The sequence below is a fragment of the Lycorma delicatula genome, chromosome 5 (assembly GCF_047948215.1).
Source record: "Lycorma delicatula isolate Av1 chromosome 5, ASM4794821v1, whole genome shotgun sequence".
Classification (NCBI taxonomy): domain Eukaryota; kingdom Metazoa; phylum Arthropoda; class Insecta; order Hemiptera; family Fulgoridae; genus Lycorma; species Lycorma delicatula.
In genome coordinates, this window is record NC_134459.1 from 45,734,762 (window position 1) to 45,754,140 (window position 19,379).

The 19,379-nt window shown below is 26.8% G+C and overlaps 1 pseudogene; it reads left to right on the forward strand.

Moving 5' to 3' along the window:
• The window catches only part of LOC142325672 (glutamate receptor ionotropic, kainate 2-like), a 50,038-nt pseudogene that overhangs the window by 29,185 nt on the left and 1,474 nt on the right, over window positions 1–19,379 (forward strand).

The window sequence follows — 19,379 nt, forward strand, 5'->3', positions numbered from 1 at the left end:
TGGATGATGGCTCTGGTCTTTTTATCTACTCCAAATTCTTGTAGGATGTTAAACAAGGTTTTTCTGTCGACAGAGTTGTAGGCTTTTTTAAAGTCGACAAATGCAACTGTGGTGTTCCGAGATGATCTGATGTCTAGTATGGTCTTGAGGTCCCAGATTTGTTCATACAGGACCTTCCTTTTCTGAATCCTGCCTGATACTCATCAATCTGCAGATCTGCTTGGGGTTCAAGTCAGTTCAGCAGGGCTCTAGAGAGGATCTTATAGATGATTGGGAGAAGTGAGATCCCTTTGTAATTGTTCGTATCTGTCCTGTCTCCTTTATTTTGGAGTGTGTGTATCAAGGCATTCTTCCATTCTTTCGGGATTGGACTTTACAAACACAACACATAAAATCATAATCTATTTGAACAGTATATGATATTTATAAATATATATTATAAAATAATATATTAAATGAATCAACACAACACAGATTGAATGTATCATTATTTACATACTAAAAGGATTTGCCAATTTTTTAAAGTGATTGTAGATTATTGATGGTTAAGACTTCTTAATGAATAACTTGCATTCTTTACTAAGTAGCTAACTCCCAATTTAAACAGTTTTTGTCAGTTTTCTTGTCAACTTAGCTATTTCATTGTACTGAATTTTCTTATTCATATAAGTATGAGATCGTTTCTTTTATTTCACCCTTTCAGATTTGATTCTCTCGTGATACCCTTCTCATAGTGTGTCAACAAAATTAACAATGATATATCATCACTTTTATATCTTTCAGCATTCATTTAAATAAGTGTAATAAACAGTTGCAGTTAATAAGAAAAGAAAATTTATTCAACCAAAAAAAAATTTATTGGCGTAAGAATTTTTACTTATTTATTTATAGGTAGGTAGTAAGTATGATATTATTAATAATAAAAATATGAGCTACAGTTTTTATTAATAAGCTAATGAATAATTAATTATATTCATTACTTAATTATAAAGTAAATATGTATGTATATAATAAAATAGTAATTTTTTTTTCACTTTAGAACTTTAGAACATGTTTGGGAGAAGAACTTATGTGTAATTTAACATTATTGGTATAATGAAATTGTCTATTATCCAGCAGTAATGACTAATTTCTTTGAGATAGAGAGGAATATTAGTAAAAGAAAATGTATTATACTACTACATTTAGTAGTATAATTTTAATATTGATAAAGTACTAAGAGTAATATTTTCTGCTTTGTGAAGAACTCCATATTCTTAATGAATAAAGTAAACCACTGCACAAACATTTTTTATTGCTGTCTGAAGACAGAACATAATAAAATTCCATGTTTCATTTTAATTTCATTTTCCTAAGAAAATGGAAATATAATAAAATATAATGTGACATTCACTGCATTTAATATTTTGATTTGTCTAAAACGATTTGATTTACAATTAAGAATTTGCAATTTTCGTAAACCTTTTTTCCAGACTCAGTACTACCTTAATAATTCAGGTAACCTTTGCTTCACTTTGCTTCAGCCTTTCAACAACCAGCTCATAATCAGCATGTCTCCAGTTATCATTGCCTCATGTAATACATTGGCTAATACTGGATTCTGATTGTCATTTACTAAATTTCCCATTATCTACGAAAAAAAATACTGCATACTACAGAATTATTTCAAATATGATGTACATGAATCATATCTTAACTCTTGACTCCTAGACAATGGTTATGGAAGATTTATGTCATTTTCTTTTTGTCCATATTCAAAACATTATTTATCTTACTGTATTCAAATTTAGACTAATTTTAATTTGGATTTATTTAAATTTTAGATTGATCGAAAACAATAAACTTCAGAATGCAACATTTAAGATTAGCTACTTGCAAGCCTACAAATTTCACTGCTTACTTCACATAAGAAACATGATTTGTTTAAAAAAAAAGTTACAAGTCAGGCCTTATGAACCTACCTCAATTCATGGCCTTATTACGGAGGTGTTTCTGTCACCTTTTTCTGTCTACTGTTACATTCTCCTTTGTTTTCACTATCCTGAAATCCTTCTATTTGGCTCTCTCATCTAAGCCTTGTTCTGTCAAGTAGTCTACTCATTTCTTCTCTTCCTCTTCAAGTTTCTTTCACTCAGCTGCTGTCTTGATGAGGTCATCGCAACTTCACTACTCTTACTTCCAGTAATAATTACAGTCTTGGCATCTTTCTTTCTGTAACTGGCCCTAAGTTTTTATTAAAACTTATTCTCAAAATCACCAGAAGTTTTTTTAATTTATTTAAAACAGATCCAAGTTTCTACTCCCGATTATTAATGTATGTCAAATTATGATTTTATAGATTATTTTAGTTTTGAAAGTAAGAGTTACTAATTTTAGTCTTAGCCATTTTTTTTCTGTTGTATTTAATCAGTGTATAATATTGTATGTGTTTTGATTGTTTACTATTTCTTCCAAATATTTAGATTAATCAACAATCTCAAAAGTCAAATATGTATTTTCACTGCCTCTTTCATTTCTTTGATTGAATTTCTTTTGGAAGTTTTTTTTTAAGAGTACTCCTGCACTTTTATAACCAGTTAACAAATTCCTTTGTCATAAATATATAATATCAATATTGATCATATCTCTTGTACTGTCACCTTCTCCTGGGGTTTATTTTCTGCCTTTTTATTTTCTTAATTGTTACTTACTTCCTCCATTTGTGAACTAGAATAAATGTAAATTGTAAACAGTTCTTGTGCTACACCTTCATAATTTGCAGTTCAATAAGTTATCAAATTTCTTCATACTTACTGAAGTCCCCTTCTCATCTGTTTCCCTTTTTTGTTCTTTATACCTGAAAATCCTTACAAAATCTCAGTTTCTTGTCGATTTCCATGTATTATTTACTTTCTTCCATTTTCTTGAAAGTTTCTTCATACTTTCTGTTCATTCCTCTGAGCATGTTTCTTGTTCACCTCTCACCACTAGTCATTCCTTCCAATCTGCTTTAATTAGTTTGCTATAAATATGTTTCAAATCTTTTTTTTCTTAGCTTTCCTTCTCTTCTTCAATCCTTCTTATACATTCTTGTAAAATATAGAAATGGATTTTTTTTTTCTTTCCAAAAACCAGATGAAATGATATTAAATTTAATTTGCTAATTGTGTTCACAATTATCCTTTTAAGTCAGACATTCAGTTTTATTTTTTTAGACTTCAGCATTGTATTTCTTAAATAATTCTTATAATCAAGCCACATTGAAGAGCCAACTTTGATAAATTAATGAACTTACAATGCATTACAAACATCAAAATATTTTAAACTGGATTAAAATTTTACATATAAAAAGCAGACGTTAAGTTCTATTTTGTATTTTCTTTTTATAAGGCTTTATATCAGGTAACATATACAGAACATAAAATTTGTAATTTTTTTCAGTTATGTTAATTTCATTGAGAACTAAAAACTAATTAGTTTTGTTTTAAATATTGTCAACAATAGAATCTTTTATTTAATTTTTTACCACAATTGCATTGGTTGTAAATAATTATGATATTCACTTTCGAAAATATTTATTTTAACACGTATTTATTTCAACAAGATTGCAACTTGAATTTTGTAACATGTAATATGTTACAATTTTTACTTATTTTTGTAATGTTTTCATTGTGGCTCACCTGTTAGTCTTCCGCTTTATATTTTACATTAAGTTCTTTATTAAATGATTTCTCTCTTACATTATTCGTTTACAATTAATTCAAACTTAGACATTGAATTTCTTTTCTTATTAAATACTAAAAGAAATAAAATATTTTAATAGTACAGTCACTGGGAGAAAAGTGTGGTTTAATTTTAACTAGTGAATACTACATTAGCAAGTGTTTGTTTCTCTTTATCTGTATGAATAAATCAGAATATTTGTATGTTTGCTTGTTTGTGCTAATGTTTGCTCAGAACTCTGGAAATCCTAGGCCATTCAAAATTTTATTTTTCTACCATACATACTGAATTAACTTGGAGAAAGATTTTTAGGTATAATTTATCAAAGTTATTGTAGTATTAGATGAATATAGCTTAAATCAAAATAATGTAGTATTCTATTGTAATTTTTTTATAGCAAAACAGTATTTAGTCGCTGACCGTCATATTCTTCAAGATTCCGTATCATATGTAGTTCCCATGAAATTATACTAGATACGAGTATATTAGATATTTAGAAAATGTACTGTATTTTATTTTGGTATCTATTTAATTTATCAAAATCAGGTAACATTTTCTCCAAATACTTATTAGAAACTATTTCTGTTTCACAATTCTTATAAATTGATAAACAAAATTTTTTATAATGAATTAACATAATACTTTTTAATTATTACTAAACTTTTAATTATTTTGAAAAATAAAAACACTTTTTGATTACTTAGAGAAAGAATTAGACATAGATTTTATAAGAAAACTCCTTATTTGATAAAATAGTGTTCCAAATCAAGAATGTGTTGTACTTAATTGACCAGTCAAAACAAAAAAAGACAATGGCGCGTCAAAAAAGACAATAAAGTCATGTTCTATTACAAATACCTGCACAATTTTCTAAAGTGAAGTTTAGAAGATACTGTGAATTTTTACTTGGCTTTTCTTTGTCAAAATCAGGGAATCCATTCCATAGATACTAAAGTTTTAATAGAAAATATTATTGAAAGTTTTTCTGTAACGCAAAGTAATTATTTATAAGAAAATTATGTCTGTAAATACATTTTTAAATTCTATTATTATAACCCACCTAACACAGAATATTGAGATAAGATATGTACCTTAAATATTCACAAAAATTTTCGCACAATCCTGCATCCTCAGTTATGATTGAAATAATTCTCTTATTGAATAATAAAAATTTAAAAGATTAATTTCATCAATATAAATATATTTTTGTTTGTAAACCTGAAGGAAAAATTGGGTAATTCAATTTTTTTGAAGTACATTCAAATTTATAATTGGAGCAATTTTTAAATGAAGAAACTAATTTTTCAAGGGTGTTTTTTTATTAATTCTCATAATTATTAAATATTAACGTTTTAATTATTACTATAGATAACTTTGATTAGAGTAGTATTTATACTATATGATTTAGAATGAGCTGAACACTTCAACATTTGCCTTGGCAAAGTATGTTGCTGCTTATTAAAAAATGTTTTTAGCTAGAATTTTTATGTAGATATTTTTAATTAATGTAATTTTTTATAACTGATCCTGTCGATTATTTTGTTACATTTATTATATAAGATTTTCTGTATTATTTGAAGTTATAATTATGGTGATAATTTTTTAACATTATTAAAAAAAATTACTTTTAACCTTATATGATTTTATACATATTGATTACATAAAAAATGTTTTCAGTATTTCTAAAAATAATTATTCAGTGATGTTTTTTATGACTTAAATTACTCTGGATGAGATATAAAATTAAATATTTTAACAAATCATTTGCAAACTCACATGGATTTGAATGTGTATTTTGAGTCTCCTTGGATCACCATTTACTTGTATAAATACTCTATCCTACTAAGGATAAGTATTTCAATTGCTAACAGCTTTTACTGTTAATACCAAGTGTTTACTGTTCTTGGGTATGTTAAGTTTAATTTTTTTAAATAAGTAAGATTTACTATCTGCAAATAACTACTCACTGGAAAAAATTTTTCTAATTGGAGTGAACTACTCGCAATTAAGCCTTTTGGGCTATAATATGGCAGCTTTTTTTATTTTAAGTGTGTTTTGGGGTAGGGATGATGCAATATTCCCAAAGTTACTTTCTTTGCTGCCGGTCTGGCTTTGGTAGCTCCTTGAAGTCAGAAAATGGCTTTCTCCCTACTTACTATTTCCTGGCCTGGCTATGCAGACATGATCTAGCTATAATTCCAGACTGCAGAAATGGCAGCCTAGTGAGTGACTGGTTCTGAGAGTATTGATCAGAATAACAATATGAATAGTTGCTGTGACACAATCCCTGAATTCATCAAACTCATCAAAATATCACTCTCGTACTAACTTGGCTCACAGTAAAATAATACCAATAACCATGATAATAAATTAACAACTTTTTTATTTTGCATGTTTCATGTAAATTGCCTATTAAAAAATGTTTAAGATTTTAAAGATATTATTTTTAATAATTACTCTTAAAATCATATTGGTATATTCAAGAAACATATTTTAAAATAAGAAAACATTCTTCAATAATTTATACTAGGGAATTAATTAATCCTTAAAAAAATTTTATTCAGTCATACGTTATTTGCAAAAAAATTACTTTTGAATTTTTCAACTGGGCCAAATGTAGCAATCCTCCTTAGATTCAACTAGCACCAAATCCTGCAACTGGCACAAAGTAGGTGTTTATGGATCCAGATTCTTTACACTCACTTGTGTTAGTAAAGTTAATTTGCTTTATTCACCTCATTTTTAAATGTTGAAGTGAACTGCAGTTTGACATATGAATTCAATGCTGAAGTTCAAAAACTGCAACAACTCTATGTATCCCTCACGCACGTCCTTCTGAGATGCTCTGTACTTCCGCATCTGCTCAGTACTGGTGTTTAGTATATTATCTTCTTGAGGTGGATTCATTTTAGATGACTTCTGTTTTTACATGTGTTGGAAATGTTAACTTTGACATTTGAATAAAACTTAATTTTTTTCATTTGGCTTTTGTTTATACTTCTGATATTTAATAAGCTTTTCTTAAAATAATGTCGGAGCACTTCAGTAGCTTCAAAACAACACCTTTGTCAAGTCTATATCTTAATTTAAAGTTATAATATCAATGCTAGAGATAATATGACTGTGTGAAAATTTAATAAAATTTTGCACAAATTCATATACATGGATAGAGAGAAACTATTTATCTTGTAGGATGTTAATAAGCACTTTTCATGTATTATATTATATTTTTTTCTGCATTAATTACTTGGGCAAAGTGATCGTGTAAATAGGTATTGCAATATTGTAACATTACCATTGCCGAACTTAACCTCCCTAACTATAAATAAAATGTTATGTCTATAAATTTTGTAATATATTACATCAATAAATTTCAAACAAGTAAAGTTTAAAAAACTAATTATTTATTTTTAAATCTGTGTAGTTTTTTAATGAAGTATAATTTAAAATAGTGCAATCTATTTTAGGCCAGTGTACCTAAAAGTTTTATTATAAAATTTTGTTTTAAAATAATTACACAATAATAATTGTTTTTCAATAAAAGTAAACCATAACGTTTCACTTTAAAACATCTTTATCTATTTCTTAACTGATTATAATTATTAAATATATATGTATGCCTATACATATTCCTACCTGATATATAATATGACTCGGGTCTACTGAAGAAAGTCAGGAGTGTTTTACGAATAAAAATTGGTTTTATACCTGTTAGTATAACATTTGTCTGCCAACAAATGTGATTCATATAGATTGATTTTAAATTAATTAAAATCTCTGACACTTCCTTGCATGTATATCTATGAATGTACAAAAAAGGAGTTATTTATTTTTAATGTAACAATTCACTTGTGTCAAACTATTAGACAAGAGAAATATTTTTATGTTACATACACGTAGCATAATTCTTTGGCATACAAGAAAGGACTTTATAGCACTTAAATTTCATGTATAGTTATATAGTTTAAATTTTAATATAATATAGTATAATGTATAGTTAAATTTTAATGATTTAAAAGATCTTCTGACCAATTTATTAAAATTAAACTAAAAGTATTTTTTCAGAAACAATAATATTCTATAGATAAATTTTTAAATAATATTAATTAGATAAACTTTAATTTTATGTGCAAGTTATTTAAGGTATAATTAAATATATACTAAAATTTATCAATTAAAACCTTCATGATTGTTATTTTTTCTGTAGAAATATTGTTTATTTATAATATTTACACAGATGCAACACTATTACCTCATAAAACCATTTTTTATTTTATATATTAATGAAATACATTCACTTTTCTACTTTATTCATTAATTTTTTCCTTCGTACGTTGCTCTTAATTAAGAGTTTTCTAAATTTTCAATGACCTTTCCATATAAATTCTGAAGCAGTTCTTTTTTATTTCACTGGAGTAGCAAACAAACTATTCTTGAGGTGACCTAAATAAAGTGTGCAATCTGATTTGAATGATTTATTTATTGTAAAAATAAAATAAAATTCACCACCATAAATGCATTTAAATGAGTAACCACCATGAAGTTGCCCTTTATTAAACTCTACCATGTACTGAACGAACTGAATAGGATTTTTAGAAATTTGATTATATTTAAGCTGAATAAAGAAATGAATTTCTGAAGAAAAATATCATAAATCAATTGTCATTATTATTTTTCAAGTTTGTAACATTAAAAACATACTGATGCACTGTGCATGCTTTAAATAGTAGTGACAATTACTAAAAACTGCATTAATAATAAATGTTTGTAATAGATGTTTATTTTTAAAAGTTAATTTATTCATTGCAATGTAAATGTGTATTTGTATCATCGCATAATAAATGTGATCAAGATAGTAACATTTGTTATTTAGGTCTACATACTATATGCTGTAGCTGCTATGATTATACACTTGTAAATCTCAGTGCATGTCACTGTTAAATTTTACGTATTTATAAAAATCTGTGTGGTAGTTCTTTTAGATGTTCATGCTATAATCCAACTTTTTTTTCAATTATTTTAAGTTAAACATATTTTATTACTCAGTGGTACTTTTCTTCTAATTACTAATTTTCTATTTGTTTTTTTTTAATTATACAGTGCGATCGGAAAGTTACTGATGGAAGTGTGGAAGTGTAATGATGAAACTTTCTTAACTATTACTTTGTATTTTTATTTCATTATTTTATAGAAATAGATATTACAATAACTGGAGTACTTAATAAAACGTGTTGAAAATCACTTCCTTCAACATCAACACAACACTGCACAAGTTTCACTTTGTTTTCAAGTATACTGTTATTGCAGTTTTTAGTTCATCAATCGTGCATCGTCTGTTGCGTTGTGATACACTGCTTATTTTTCTGTCCCCTTCCCATAGAAAGTAATCTGGGATAATCATATGGGCGATTGTGCAGGGAACAAACCCCTCAAAATGATTCATTTGCCAAAGACATTTAGTAAAAAAGTCATGTTAAGTATGTGCGACATCTGTGTGGTGCCATCTTGATGGAACCACCGTGATTGATTTCCCCTTCTGTTAACCGACTAATGACGTTTGTTAAAACAGCACAATAACTATCAGTATTTACTTTATTTCTATGTGTTCTACTCACACCAACCCAGACTCCAATTTTCGCTTCGTGTAAAAATTGTTCGTGTAATTCATGGGGGTTATTGTCAATCATAGTTGTATTTTGTGAATTAATATACCCTCCCAGATAAAACCACACTTCAACTGTAAAATACATAACGTCGAGAATACCTACAGAAATTTGGTTAACAAAATGTTTAAACCATTGACAATAATTTAGTCTTTTGGCATGCTCTGTAGGTTTCAGTTCTTGAACACACATCACTATGTAGGAGAAAAGTTTCAGTTCTTTTCTTAAAGCTTTATGTCCACTTCGATCAGAATCTGTTGGCCAGAATTTTTCGATAAGAGTTCAAACTTCATTGCAGTGAAGAACAGGAGTATTTGGAAACTTTTCAGAAAACTTGTGCTTCACTAAATCAGTATACCTGTCACCTTCATGAAAGACATGTTCAACAAAAAAAATGTGTTCCTCTAAAAAAAGAACCATTATGTTTCACGCAACTATTGATTCTGATCAATAGTTGATCAGAAACAACACAAAACAAAAAAAATGTTCAATCACAATTCAGCAGCTGATGTCTTGGTTTATTACTGAATAATTACCAACAAGCCCACAGGGCAACCAACCTAATGCTGAAAGAACAGTATGCACTACATAATTCTACAGCATACTGCACAGCAACTTTCCGAACGGACTGTATTCTATAATAATTATTCCTTTTTTGTTGGAGTTGGCTGTAGTGGATTGAAACCACTACTTCACATCTTTGATTTGAATAATAAACAAAATTATTATGCTTGCAGAAAAATTATTTTAATTGAAATGGATTTATTCCCTTTCAATGTTAGATACTCTAAGTAGTGGATGTAAACACAACACATTTTATTAATTAATAACAGAATCTTTTAATCTAAGACCAATCAATAGTTTATTTGAATATTTCTGAAATTGCTATCTGTTGTACTGAAAACCTGGATTAAAAACAATCGTGAATTAAAATTACAAAATTCTATCTGTAATCCTGGCTTAACAGAATAAAGCAGTCTACCTAGTATGTATCTTCATACTAAAAGGAATTTCTGAGAAAAAGAATTAAATCCATTGTGTGATCCATTTCTAAACACTGAGTAGGAAAGATCAGAAAGCTTACAAAAAAGTTTTATAATTAGTAGTTTTTTTATGAATGAGTATACACTTAGCAATTAAATAATTACAGCTTTATTTAAAATCTTTCTACATTAATTTTCCACCTTACAGTTTATACTGTGATCATTCTTTATAAAATCTTTTGTAGTTTATTTTTAATCTGCATGCAATCAATGATGAATAAATAAGTAGTAACAATATATAATCAATGATCAATAATGTTTTTGTCTATGATAATTAGCAATGAAAACTACTTAAAACTTGACAATTTTTAAATAGCAAACCAAATAAAAAACATTTTCTGCTGCTCTTGCAACCATCTTTAGTGACTTGTGCTTCTGTTTTTTAATACACACAACTTGATGGCTCTTCTATGAGCTCCATCCATATTTCCACCATTTAAAAAGAAATTTTTCTGTAACACAAACTCAACAACAGAAAATGAGCTCACAAAATAATTTACTGGCACAGATGTATAAGCGGTATAATTTTGAACCAAGGCAAGACAAAGTAATCTGAACTACCACAAATATATGTAAACAAAATCCATCACAAATTATTAAACTTTAAATGTGAGTATGAACACAATAAACAAATAAGTTTTCTTCATCTCTCACTGTCACATAAAAGTAACCAAGAAAAATATAATTGAAAAATACAGAAAACCAACAATAAATGCTTTTGTTTTCATGTCAAACCACCCAACCTTACACAGATTATCTTTTAAAAGTATGATCCACACATTACGCAATAAAATCATGTCACCCGAAAACTATCTCTACTCAAATATTTATTAAAATACCCATCACTCACAAAGGTATCAAATATGCTCATTGACACACTCCTACACAAAATAATAAAAATAAAAATGAAGATAAATAAAATAAAAAATATGTCACTTTAATGTACATAAACAAAGAATCAGAGAAAAAAGCCCATAGATTTTTAATAAATATAGTTTCATTGTAGCTTAAAAATTAGATAGTTTTTAAACAACATCTTTGTTATTTTACTTTTAACTTCACGTAAACTCCAAACTCCATTTATGAAGTATTTAGCAATTTCCTGTAAAGTTTTGGATGTAGAATTTAGGGTGGAGTCTTTAACTATTTGCTAGGCTTAAAGATGTAAGTAAAATAGCACAAGACTCTATTTTTCATGAGCATATTGGTAACTCAGTATGACTTGTCAATAGTCAATATGGTCTCCATCAGTCTGCATTACAGCATTGATATTTTGGGAAGATTTTATTATTGTCCAAAAATCTTGTATCAAAATACAAATAACTTAACATATTTTAATGATGAACAAGTAAAATTAGTCAGGAATTCTTTTCATTCTTTGTTGTTGAATGTTCTTTTAATCATAATAAAAGCACTTTTTAACAAATAATAACTGTACATTCTGTGATTATGGAAGAATCTGTTGTTCAAAATATTTAAAAAACAGAAGTTCTGATAATTAAATTAGTATATTTGATATTTACATTTAAAAAGAATGTAAATATAAAAAAAAAATTGCAGACACTTTTATTTTCAACTATTAAGGTTTATTTTACATTATACCATTTACTCAGTCAGTTCTTGATTGAACCAGAATGAAATTGTTATTCATATTTTTCTAAATTTAATTTTTAGTTATGGATGATGCACTCACTGCCAGCACAACTTTGAAAATTTATCCTTCACTATTTAGCCTTCTCAAGCAACAACATAAAACAAAATATCATTGAACCATTTTAAAATTAATCAATTAGCAACCATATGTAGGAATTTAAGTTTAATTTTCTTAATTTATCCTGAATACATAAATATCCTGTCTGCTTATCATAACAGACAGGATCTGCTACAATAACTCCAACAACAAAAGTTCTTATATAAGTATACATACTAATAAGGATTTCATACTAATAGATGTAATATATACTACAGTACCATGTGATTATGTATAAACCAATATAATTTTATTAATTAATTTTAATTAATATATTTTATTGGTTTATACATAATCACATGATTTTAACAATATATATTATTATATATATATATATCCTCAATATGTTTTTTATTTAAAATAAAAAAGTAGCTGGCACTGATGGTTGAACTTTCCCACCATTTGCATAAAGATTAAAGTAGAACCCTGGTGATAAAGTCGAATTTTATCCGTAAAACATGATTTACTTTCTCATTTATTTATTATTTTATTATGAGAAGAATTCATTAACAATATGTTCAAATGTGACAATTTGTTAAAAGTATTAAAAATTAATGACCCATGTTGAATAATATCATTATGGCATTAATTATGTAGCTCCTTGTACAGTCCCGAAAAATTAATTACCACTTAATGAAGCTGATTTTAGATCAACTTGTTAAATTAGCCCAGTTAAACTTGATAATAAAATACACCATCCCTTATAAAACAAAAGAAATCAAACTACAATAATTAGGGTTATTTACACAAAAATTGATTTTTGAAAAAATTAAAAATCTATTCTTTCCCCAGTGATAGAGGTTGAAAATTATTTCCATCCAGATTAAACTTCATTTATGTGTAGTAAGGAAAATAAAATAAAATAATACTCTTTCAAATCAACTCTTTTGTACAGCAGTAAACTGCATACTTACAACTCAGTGGTTCCACAATACCTGGAATGTCTGTTACATTCTACAACAATTAGAAGAGTAAAACTCTTATTAATAGACAGTTTTCAGATCACTAATTCTGTTTTCTAATAAATGGTTTCACTGTACTATTTGTCTTAACTATTACTTTTTATTTTAAATTAACAATGTAAAGCTGATTCTTTAGTCTGTTACTTTCTTTCCTGAATAAATTATTTATTTTTAGTAGTGATTGTTTTGTTAAGTATGTATGTATGTATGTTTTATTTATTTAATACTAGATCATAAATTAAAAATAAATAGAATAAAAAAATATTAATTTTATATCAGCTATGCATAATTTGTACACTTGTAAATCACTTAACTGCCTTGAGCATGTTCTAGTTCACATAACAATCCTGTGGTATCTTGCATTAGATATTAAATTTACATAATCTTTGATTGGGTGCTTATTTTTGTCATTGATATACATTTTTTTTAGGACACAGCAGATGAATACATTGTCATTTCATGCTTTAATTTTATAAAACTTAAAAACTAATAACATTTTAAGTAACAATTTTTAATTAAAAATTGTTTAAAAATAAAATTCATTTAATTTTTAATGTAATAATAATTTTACAAAGTAGCTTTTTTATCTAGCCACAAATCAGGTTATCTAAATATCTCTCAAAAATTCTTTAGAATGATGATTGGTGGAATTATATGTAAATATGATCTGGTGGTTTTTCACCCTGATAATAATCACTTCATATACAGCAAATTTAGCTGCATTTCTCACAGTTGAAAGAATGATTACCCCCATTGAAAATGCTGAAGACCTTGCTGGCCAGACTGATATCTCATATGGGACTCTTGATAGTGGATCAACAATGACATTTTTCAGGGTATTAATCATTATTTTCTTTTTAATAATTATTTTTAGAATATTTTTAATTACAGTAAAACCTCTTACATGCTTATAGAAAATCATTTTTAATAATAAACTAAACTGAATTAAAATCTGTTTTTTATAAATTCTCGTAATTTTTCTTGACACTTTAGAGACACATTGTCATTTTGCACTAGAATTAAACGTGAAATTGCTATTATAATTTTTAAATTAAGTTATTATTGTTATTGTATTTAATACGTATAAAATTGGTGGAGCACTTAAAATTCATAAATTAAACTTTTGGATAATTAATCATAAATTTAATGTTAAATTAAAAAAAAATTATTGTATTTAAATATGTTGTGTAGATTAAGGTCCATGAACTTGATATAAAGTTGATATCAAGACAGTTTAAAATAAAAGGACTGGAATACTGTCATTGAAATCCAACTAGTAGGAGAATTGTAACTTTTTAACAGTATGAACTCCATACCTTTTTTATCACAGCAACTTTATTTGTTAAACAAAATTAGTGAAATTTAATTGGCAACAGCATGTCAAGAATGACCTTTTCAGAGAATCTCTTTGCTATGAAATATTTATGCCTGCCATCAATCAAGCTACAACGAAAGTAAATGTCAGAAAAAAAATTTCATTTCATATGTAATTTATGGAAGCAGTCACACAATATACTTTAAAGAAAAAACTAGTTCTCCCCTCCATATTAATACATAAGTATCATGCATGAAAACAAAAGTACTAATTTTTTGTAAACAAAAAGCTATATTTTTTTATACATTAGTCTCGTAATTTACTTTTGTTTTAACATTTTTATTTGAAGGACTCCATGATAGAGAAGGACTCCATATAAAAAAATGTGGAGGATTATGGAAAACAAGAAACCATCTGTTTTTGTGCCTACATATGAAGAAGGAATAAGAAGAGTACTTGAAGGCAACTATGCTTTTCTCATGGAATCAACTATGCTTGATTATATTGTGCAGCGGGACTGCAACTTGACACAAATTGGTGGTCTTTTAGATTCCAAAGGCTATGGTATTGCTACACCAATGGGTAAGTTTAAATCTTCTGCACGTTTTACTTAACTATTCAAGTGTGTATCTTTTAACTAATTAAATTTACTTTGTTGTAAGAACATATATACCATTTTCATGTCTAATTTTCTACTACATAATACCTTTATTTTTTAAAGGTAGGCCTCCTACTCCCTCTTAAAAAAAGATCTTTTTTCGATAAACATTCCATTCAATCCCAGATTAATTAATAAGAGTAAATAAAGCTAATGATTGTATGACTGATAAGTGTCTAGCATTATCTGGTAAAAAAAAAAACAATATTACCTTCCTACAGATTACATTTTAATTCCCTTAATTGACATTACTGCAATATTGTGCATTGGAGTGGTTTAGATCGCTCTTTTCTCCATGGGAGTAGCAGACAACTAAGGCCTGGCCAGACCAGTTATATTTTACCACTAATCCTTGATCTGTCTTCCAGCAATTATTTTGATGCTAGGTTCTAATTAAAAACATATCCAAGCCCAACAATCCAGGACAGTAACAAGTTACAGTTACACTCATTATTGAAAACAGGGCTACGCAACTGTCTACAGATCCCAAATCCGCAAAACTCACAAAACAATTAGCAGCACAAAAGGTAATAGTGAGCTAGGACCTGATTTTAATTTTGCTGAGAGGACATTATACAATATTGTCTACTAAGTTCACATGGCTGTTAACAACTCTGTAGTCCGCAAGAAAAGGGGCACTGTGTCATATAACTTTTACAGAATGGCAAAAAGAAAATTAGTTTTATGTTCTTTTCTATTTTGTTTTTTTCTATCCACCTGTTTCTTTATTTCTTTATCCTAATTTAACCGATTTTAATTTATTTATTAGTATAAATAGGTTACATTTCTCATTTATTTTGTTTTTTATTTTTTTTGTTTTTATGACACTGGACATAGTGCCCTTTTCTTCCAACAGGATATCCATAAGTAATGTAACTTACATTATTCACAATAAGCACTATGTCCTATGTAATGTAAAGGACTGGTAATATTTAAAGCATTGCAACACTATCAAACATTGTAATTTATTTTCAATGTGTAAAATAGCCAAGTGTTTAACAAAGAGATAGAGCAAAATATAATTATAACAGAAAATAGTATCTCTGTTATCTATACTCAAAATAAAAAAAAACTTAGATCTGATATAAAATAAAATAATGTCTTAAAATGGTTGTACATTATTTTCATTAATTTAGAACAATAGCAAGTTAGTAAATAACAGCACGTTTTAGAAAAAACAACTAGAAGTGGAAATGAAAAATTGGAAAAATAATAGAATTAATAACTAAGTTTCATATTAAAAAATGTCAAAATAATATAAATAATGAATAAGTATCTTCATTAAAAAATTGCATACAAATTTAAATATAATCACTTAAGGTACAATAAGACAACCTTTAAAAAGATGTAATACTATTTTATTTAAATACTAAACAAGCAAGTATACAAAAATATAACTATATTCTTCATATTATAAAAAATGTTGATTGTCTCAACATCTCCAAAAAAAAATATGACCAAAATCATAACAATATATTTCCAAAACATCATAATGAAAAATTACATAAAAATAAAAATGGTAAATACTCTAAAAAGTAAAACTATTACGTAAATGTATTAGTAAACACAATCGTCTGTAAAACAGCAAGTTAAAAAAAACTTTTTCAAAATATTACAACAAAATAATATGAAAAATTGTTATAATTTAAACAAATAAAGTAAAAATGCGTGCTATAATTTACAAACAATAACGCATCCTTTTTACTACAAAGATGAAAACTAGAATTATTTTTATAAAAATAACAAATATGTATTAAGAAAAAAATTTTACTAAATTATAATAATTAAGAAGTTAATTGTCATCTTCATGTGCATCTTCCACTGGAAAGTCTGGAGCATTTGTGGAGTGGCGTAAATTCTTATAAAAATCATGACATTCCCTTGGCAAATATTGTAAAGTGATATAAGGTCATTATATTTTTGATAGAAATTTCTTTCATCTGTCAGAAATGGTTTCCAGTGATTAGGGAATTCAGTAATTACTCTAGATTTTCTTATCAAATTTACTTTTCTAAATTCATCTTCAAATATCAGTTGCTTTAAAACACACACATACACACACACACACACACACACATATATATATACATATAAATTTATCACTAATTACTTTAATATCATACTTATAAAACTGCAACATTAGTTATAAATAAACAAAATTACCAAACCATACAAACTCCACTGTTCCCAATGTCCTCAAATATAAAAACAAACATAAAGACAGTTTTGATGGATATGTTACAAGAGGGCTATCTGCAGTGATGCATAATAGTTTCAATAATAAAGAATGAAAAAGCACTATTTGGATATAGTGCTTATAAAATGGTTGAAGTTTAGAGGAAAAAAGCACTATCTTGAAATGGCTTGTAAGAGAAGTAGAGGTGTGGACGGAAATGGTTACATATCCATGCAGTGCATTTTTCTTCTGTGTAGTGATGTATTATTTATTAATAAGTTTTATAAATTTTAAGAATTATTTTTTTTTAAATATGCTCAACATAGCATATGAAAATGAGAATTCTTAATAAAACTGACTTATTTTATTAGTAAATTTTATTTTTCTCATTTTTTTCTTTTTATGCCTAGAATTAAAAAATTACATTTATTACTAATTGCAGTGTCTTTATTAATGACAAAACTAAATTAATAAATGTCCATAATAGTAATTAATGTTGTTGAAAAGAACAAAAGAGTCAATAAATTAAATTCCTACAAATATAAATGAAAAAATTGGATTCAGTAGAATCAGAATTGTTAAACCCAGACTGTAATAGTAAAGTAATTAACAAAAACTCATTAATAATTTAAAAGTTTACTTTGTGAACTTATTCTGAAAGAATTTATAATTAACTTAGTTTAATATCAACTGGATGGCTAAGGACTGCATGATGCACACACACATGTGTGTGTGAGTATATGTATTTTGATAATGTTTGTCAACAGCATGCTCCTCTGGTTCATGCCTAAATCCTTTTAGATCTGTCTCTTATTGTAGATAGAATATCACAATATTGTAGATGGAATTTCACAAGTCAATTAAAAAGTTGTAACATTCCTGAACAGAATATGCAAAATATTAATTTATGATTCATTTCAACTTCTAAGTCAACTGCTACGTACTGTTTATTGGAGTGTAAGTTCTAATATACTATTTTAATTTTTGTTTCTATTTACTAGAGTTATTTGAGTTTGAATTCATATTTATTTCATTATTTTTGTGAACTTGAACAGAATAACTTTTTATTTATGCTTTTGATTTATTGTAGTTTGTTAAAAGATGATAATAAAAAATAAAAAAATTTAAATTATGATGAAAAGTTAATTACTAAGAGTATAAATAATGAATGCATCAGGTAGAATGTTCTGGTCGTGTTTTTACTAGATGTAATGTATCTGTAATTTACGTTTTGGAAATAAAGTGTGTGAATATAAAATCTTCACACAGAACATTATACAATATTTATTTACACATAAAGGTTAGTCAGGTTGATTTTTCTCAGTAGAATCCTATATTCTTTTAATGTTATTTTACGGAACTTATTCTTTTTAAGATTCTATTATTCTTCTGTACTGTTAAATTAATTTAAATTTTATTAAATAAACCATCTAGTACAGAATAATGAGATAAGCCCTATCTTACCTTAATATTTCATGAAAGTACTTTCACAGGATCCCGCATCCTCAGTTATGATTGAAGTAATTCCATTATTGAATAATGAAAATTTTAAAATAAAAATACTAAAATAATAAAAATTGCTTATTACTTTTTGCTATCTGTTGCAATTTTTATAAGGCTGTCTCCCTAAAACACTGTTTCATGGTTTATCAAATTGAAATTATGTTTGAATTTATATATTTATCAATTTATTTAAATTAAATTCTTTGTAGTCCATATTTATTTATATATTTAATATTTTTCTAATGTCAAATTTATTAATTATAATATTTCTAAATGTGTATTAATATCAGAAATAGAATGTTTATTGTTTATTAGACCTGTTTTTTTTTATTTAAACCTAATTTATTATTTTTCTATTTCCATTAGAAGTTTGTTTCTTGAGTATTTTTAATTTTATTTCTGAAATATTCCACCAGATTTCAGCACATTCTTACCTTCCTTTAAATAGATCACATTAAAGAAATGTTATGTTGGTCACGGTGTGCGCCAATGCCTGCTACATCAGCTGTGCATAGAGGTTATTAGCACATCATGTGTTATTCTTTAGTTTGAATGTTGATAGGTGCGTGTATTTAACTGAATAAACAGTGGCAGCTCACAGCTAAAA